Source organism: Sarcophilus harrisii, chromosome 1, assembly GCF_902635505.1.
Source record: "Sarcophilus harrisii chromosome 1, mSarHar1.11, whole genome shotgun sequence".
Classification (NCBI taxonomy): domain Eukaryota; kingdom Metazoa; phylum Chordata; class Mammalia; order Dasyuromorphia; family Dasyuridae; genus Sarcophilus; species Sarcophilus harrisii.
This window is the reverse complement of record NC_045426.1, coordinates 662805106-662811639: the sequence shown is the minus strand read 5'-3', so window position 1 is coordinate 662811639 and position 6534 is coordinate 662805106. Positions and strand designations below refer to the sequence as shown.

The 6534-nt window shown below is 47.7% G+C and overlaps 1 protein-coding gene across 1 annotated transcript in view; it reads left to right on the top strand.

Moving 5' to 3' along the window:
• Positions 1-1750: 1750 nt before the first annotated feature.
• SBNO2 (strawberry notch homolog 2) overlaps positions 1751-6534 on the top strand; it is a 193958-nt gene continuing 189174 nt past the window's right edge. Inside the window, exon 1 of the mRNA XM_031948032.1 lies at positions 1751-1920. The gene's annotated coding sequence lies outside the window, so the exon portion shown is untranslated. The remainder of the gene's footprint in view (positions 1921-6534) is intronic.

The following is a 6534-nucleotide window of genomic DNA, read 5'->3' as shown; positions in this document are numbered from 1 at the left end:
CTAGCTTCTAAATTCCCTCCCAACTCTAAATCTGTGTTTTTTCTGATTCACTTGGGTATTCCCTCTAAAACAGCTTATCTCCAAGCATTAGAGCCTGCCTATCTTGTATAACCCTAGTCAGAAACTTTCAGTAAATCTGCCTTAAAGGTCCCCTCAACTGGATGTGGTTGGTATTGAGAACAAATTGGGTGGGTTGGTGAGTGGGAAGCTTGTTGTTTGTCCTTTTTCTCCAAAAGGATCATGATATCAAGGAGGTGATGCCATGACATGAAAGTGAATTGGATTTAAGTGAGGGAGAGCTGTGCAAGATCACCTGCCTCACTTTTCCCTCTAAAGCCATCTAGGCGCAGTGGCAAGATATAGATTAAGACTAGAGATGGCCCTGGATAAAATGGCCTTTTAAGCTTAGGTCTTTGACAGCTTTCAATTTGACTGAGGCTGCACCTTTCAGTGATTAAAGCTAGGTAGCAACTGAGCAAAGAATCTCCTCTTTCACCCCCTCCCCACAAATCTAAATAAATAAATAAATGAAAGAATGACTCTGGGAAGGGAAGACTCTGGTTGTTTTTGGCCAAAGCAGAAATGACTGCTATTTATATTCAATCTGAGTCCATCAGGACCCAAGAATGACCAAGTGGGGCTTTTCCTGGAATCTATTAATGGCCAATTAGAATCAGATTGTTTTTGGTTTAAGACTTGGTCCTTCAAAAACAAACTTAGCCGAAGAGGAGTAGGTGAAGAGAAAGACAAATAGGAAGTGTCTAAAAGAAGGGATGTTATAACACAATAACACCACCAACAACAATGATCGCTAATATTTCCATAAAGCTTTAAGGTATGTAAGAGCCTTATCGGATCTGGTCTGGGGACACTGCTCCGAAGCCCTGGAAATGGGAATGGGGAAAGGGAGAAGGAAACCTTTTCTTTCTATTTCTCCTTCAGTCAATTCATAATCTAGGACCAGACTCTTGACCGCCTGCGTTCCTAGGAGGGCAAGCGAGTCCTTAGTCAACAATAATTTATTAAAAGTTTATTATGGGCCCGGCACCGCGCTGCTCGCTCGTGATTCTAAGAAAGGCAAAAACCAGAAACTACAGTCCAAGGGACATACGTTGTGATGGGGGAATTGACAAGACAATCTACAGGTGCGGACAAAATAGATACATAGTAGATTCAATGTAAACCTCACACAGTAGATTCAATGTAACCCTCCTAGGAAACAAGTAGCAAGGCGCAGGGGAGGAGAGGTGGAAGAGACCTGACACAGAGCTCTCAGGAGGAGGGAATTGAGCTGAATCTGGAAGGAAGCTGGGGAAACTGACGAGAGCTGCTGTCTCTTCCACCCATCTTCCTCTTGTCTTTCAAAGAGTAAGAGCTCTTCAGCTATTTTATTTCGCGGGTCCCCTAGCGGTTACTTTGACGAAGCCCACGGACCCCTTGTCGGCATAAGAGAAAATACAAGGGGTTACAGAGCCCCAGGTCACGATCCCTCTCTTTTTTTTCCTGCCTCCCCTTTTCCTTCTCTCTTCCCTCCCCTCCTTTTTCTGTTTCTCCCCTTTTCCCATACCCCCTTCCCTTCTCCTCCCCTCCTCCCCTCCTTTTTCTGTTCTCCGCCCCCTCCCGCCTCCCTCCTTTTCCTATCTCCCCTTTGCTTCCCTTTCCTCCCCTCCCCTCCCCCCATTCTCCCTCCCCCGCTGCCCTCCCTTCTCTGTCTTTCCCCGCCCTCTCTTCGCCCCTCCCCTGACGTCTCCCGGAAGTTCGTGTTCAGCACCAAGATGGCTCCTGGAACCCGGAAGTGAGCCGCCGCCGCTGGCGCTGTGAGGCACCGCGAAGCGGAGGCGCCGCTCGGGCTCCCAGGGCGCGCCGCGGCACCCTCAGCTCCCGCCCCCCCCCTCTGTTGGCTTCGGACCCGGGCCCGAGGTGAGGCGCCCTATCGCGGCCCCCCGTCACCGCCGTCCTCCTCCCTCCTTCCCCTTTGGGATCCCCGTCGGGGCTCTGCCTCTTCCTCCCCGTCCCCTCCTCCGAGACTCCCGCGACTTTCGGGGTCCGGGCCACCTTGGAGTGTGGGGTCGGAACCGGGGCTGCCCTGAAGCCCTGGGGTCACTTTCGGGAACCGGGGCCACCCTGTTGCTGTGGGCTTTCTCTTGGGGACCGAGGCTGTCCTGGCGCTCTGGGGTCTCGGGGCCGGGACTGCCCCGAATCGGGATGCGGTTGGTGTTCCCGTCGGGATCTGGAGCTGTGAGGGACTCTCCGGAATTGCGGGGTCATTTTTGGGAGCCAGGGTTGCTCTGAATCGGGGGGGCGGCTGCTTTTTCCTTCGGAACTGGGGGTCCCCGGAGCTGCGGCGCCACTTTAGGGAGCCAGGGTTCCCCGGAATGATGGGGTCACTTAGAAACTGGGGTCGCTCTGAATCGGGGTGCGGCCGTGAGTCTCCCCGGAGCTGGAGGGGTCACTTTCGGAAACCGGGACTCCCGGGAATGGTGAGGATCACTTTTAGAAACCGGAACCGCTCCGAATCGGGGTGTGGTTGGCTTTTCCTTCGAGATCTGGGGCGTCCCGGAGCTGTGGGATCATTTTTGGGAACCAGGACTCCCTGACATTGTGGGATCCCTTTTAGAAACCGGACTCTCTTTGAATCGAGGTGCGGTTAGTGTTCCTTTCAGGATCTAGGGCTGCCTTCGAGCATTTGGGGCTCCCCGCAGCTGTGGGGTCACTTTTGGGAACCAGGACTTCTTGGAAGTGTGGGGTCACTTTTAGAAACCGGAGTTGCTTTGAATCGGGTGCGGTTGGTGTTTCCTTCTGGATGCGAGACTGCCCTGGAGCTGTAAGGTCTTAAAGACCCACCGGAAGTTTTAGGATCCCTTCGGTGAACTGATGCCTGCCTCCCTAAAGTTGGGGGTTGGGTGGGAAAGGGGGCAGATGACTTCCCTCCTTGACCCCTCCCCCGCTCCCAGCGCAGAAGGGAAGTTGGGGCTCCTTAGCCCTGTGCAGAAGGAGTTCCTGGGCTCCCTCCTGGCATCCGCACGTCCTTTTCTTCTGTCCCATCCTCCCCCGACTCTTGCTCCTACCTGTGCTGTGGAGCAGACAGACCCCCAGGACACACCCTCCCTAACTCTCTGTGGGGCCCTAGGTAAGTCACTTCCCCTGTTCTGGGCCACCACTTCCCAGTCCATAAAAGGAGGAGGCCCGTTCCGATGTACTTTAAGAACCCTCCTAGCTACCGAAGTTTCAAGTCTGTCTCACAGAGTCTGTCTTGGCTACTTCTCCCTAGAACGGCACCCTCTTTTTCTTCTCTCAGCTCTCCATAGTTTTGTTTTGTTTTTGGAGAGGGCAAGTGGGTTTTTCACTTTCACTGGGAAAGGGAGTAAACATTTATATAGTGCCTACTGTGTGCCAAACCCTTTACAAATATTATCACCTTTGATCTCACAACCTCCCTGGGCAGTAAGGGCTGTTGTCATCCCCATTTTACAGTTGAGGAAACTGATGCAAATAGATGAAATGACTTGCCTAGAGTCACTTAGCTAGCGGCTGAGGCTGGATTTGAACTCTTGGCATCCTGACTCCAGGCCCAGCTTTCTATTGTGCCACTTAGTAGAGGGCAGGAAAAGAGAATTTTGCTTTTAATGATGTAAGACAGACCTGGAAGCAAGGTGGAGAAAGTGATAGGGAAACAGATGGGGTATCCCGAAGCCTAAAAGAGCAGTTCTGTTTTAGTTTGCCCGGCATTGCTTGGCATGGAGTGTAGGTGTTTAACCTCTATGAGTGTATTTGATAGAAAGTTGAACTTTAAAGAATTTAGTATTTACTAGGTGATGTTCAATAGGGAGAACTGGGGCTATGATTATTTTTAGGTGGTTTGGAAGAAAAAAACTAGACGATAATTGCATTGACTCAGAAGGTGCTGTTTGCTTTAGCGCTTACTGTAAATGAACAGTAAGATCTGCATTTAGAGTGCCTATTATCAGGTTCACAGATATGCCCTTCCTGTCTCTGTAAGCTCTTTAATACCAAGGCTGTCTAAGGTTGAGATTTTGCTGTGCTTGACGGACCATCTTTGAAAAGAAGTCTTCAGCCAGAGTCAAAGCTTTGTTTGCTACTCTTAAAGCTAGTGTAGAGACCCTTCTATAGTAACTGGCATTTTTAAATAGCTGCTATCTTGAATTAACTTCACAGCAACCCTTCGAAATGGGTAATGCAAACAAACATCATTACATCTATTTGACAGATAAATTATAGTATAGCTCATATTTCTTTGGGATCCTAGCTTTGCCACCTCCAATGTGAGTCTGGACACTGGCCTCCCCAGACCTCAGGATCATCATCCTTTCTAGCTCTAAATTTCTCATTCCTCACTTTCCAAGTACTTTCCTCTCCTAAAAACCCTGTGAAGTTTCTAATGCCAATATTGCTGCCTCCACCCTATGGAGTTTGCCGAAGGATGGGACTTGCCGCCAGGTCTTGATTCCATCCAGCTAGACTGGAGCTCCCGGCTTTTCACTCTTTCTTCCACGTCTTGCTGCCCTCCCTCAAAATCCTGTAACCCTGTCAACATTTTGGTAATACACATTCTCCATTCATGGAAACTGCCTTTCCTGCGGTTTTCTTGGCATAAGGCAGACTGCACACAAGTTAACAGATGCATTGGTGGGCCTGCTAGGCAAGTTCCAAGAAGGCCCCACTAGTCGATCTGTTAACTTATACCCCAGTGCCCTTGCCCTTAACAGGAAATAATCATTGACTTCCATTGTTGGACGGGTTTGCCCTTCCTTAAGCAGTGGTTTTAAAATTCCTGTCTTTGACTCTACTGCTTTTGAGTAGCCCCACTCCCCTCCAGGTTTCTGTTCCTCTTTGTCTTGACACCATTTTTCTGAGAAAAAAATACATGAAGGTTTAAAGGTTTGCAAAGAGGAAAAATATCCTTTAAGAATTGATTAGTAGAAGACACAGTCTTTTTGTTTGTTTGTTTCACAGGATTCAGTCAGAACCTTGAACTCTTTCCACTCCCTTGCTCTTCCACACTCCCTGGTAATTTTAGAGGAAAGTAGATTACTCTTAGGAACAGCTAGGTGGCACAGTGGATAGAATGCCAGATTGGGAGTCAGAAGGACTTGTCTTCTTGGGTTCAAATTTGACCTCAGTTACTTACTATATGTAAACCTGGGCAAGTCACATCATCCTGTTTGCCTTAGTTTCTTCATCTGTAAAATGAACTGAAGAAGGAAACAGCAAAGCACTCCAGTATCTTGGCCAAGAAAACCCCAAGTGGGCTCATAGAACGTTGGAATGACTGAACAGCCACAACAGAGTATTCTTGGACTACCCTATATCACTGTAGATTCTTTGGATTCCCAAGGAAGGAGTTAGCCAGTGTGCCCCTTTCTCCTGAATGAATAAGCTTCACTTGCTTCTCAGTATCCAGACTTGTTTGAAATGTGCTGTGAAAGCAAGATTTGGGGCTCCAGGATCTGAAGATATCTGTTAGATGGAGAATTCTTTATTGTTCTTTGAAAATTTCTTGTTCCCTTTGTGGTGCAATGAAGACAAACCCTGATTGGATTTCCTAAGACTTAACCTTGAACTAGGGGATCAAACCTCCATTCTTTCACTAAAGAGCAATGTCATCTTGGGCTGGTCCTTTCACTTCTCAGTTTCCTTGTATCTGAAAGGTGGGGATTGTACTAGATGACCTCCAAGGTCATTTCTGCTTCTATGTCAGAACTAGGTCCCAATATTTAGGATTACTATCTTTTTCAACCTTGACGAAGCTGGAGAAAGAAAGGGACCTATTCAGTCTTCTGTTCGATTCCTTCCTTGGAATTCACTGGGCACTCAGTGCTGTTTAAACAAGCCCAAGCAGTCATAGTGTGGATGTCATTTGTTTTTGTTCTGGATAAACATAGGAAAAAAACCACTTCTTCAAATAAAGAATTGTAGAAGGTTGGAGCTAGGAAGGGACTTTAAAGCAAAGAATGTTGGAATCGATTAAGACCTTATGAACTAGTCCACAGATGAAGAAACTGAGGCTTCAAGCTGTAGAGATAATTGTAGTCAATCCAGGGAGCATCTGTTGAGTTCTTACTACTATGCTTGGCCTTTTGTGGGGGGTGTGTGTGAAAAAAGCTAGATGTGACAGCCTCCACTCCCGGAACCTGACCATTTTCCTTAGAGCAATGGACCTGTTTTCCCCTCTGTAAAGTGGGGGTATTGTCCTGAATGCCTGAGTATTGTCCAGCGAAGATAGGCTATCTTCTCTGGAGTTCTGAGATAGAGTTCTGGATTGTCTCAGGTTATGTGCAACACCTCAGTTTTGATAGATTTCCACTTCTCCATATTGTCTCATTCCCATGAAGCTAAATTTTTTTTTTTTAAATCAAGTGTATACTGTCTCTTTCTCCTAGAATTTGAGCCCTCTCCTCAGAAGACAAGGGGTCTGTAATAGAAGTGCTGACATGACTTAACTTTGTCTTTATGAACTGAGATGTGCTAATAAAGAGCTACTGTGCAGTCATTGAATACGGAGCTGGGATTGTA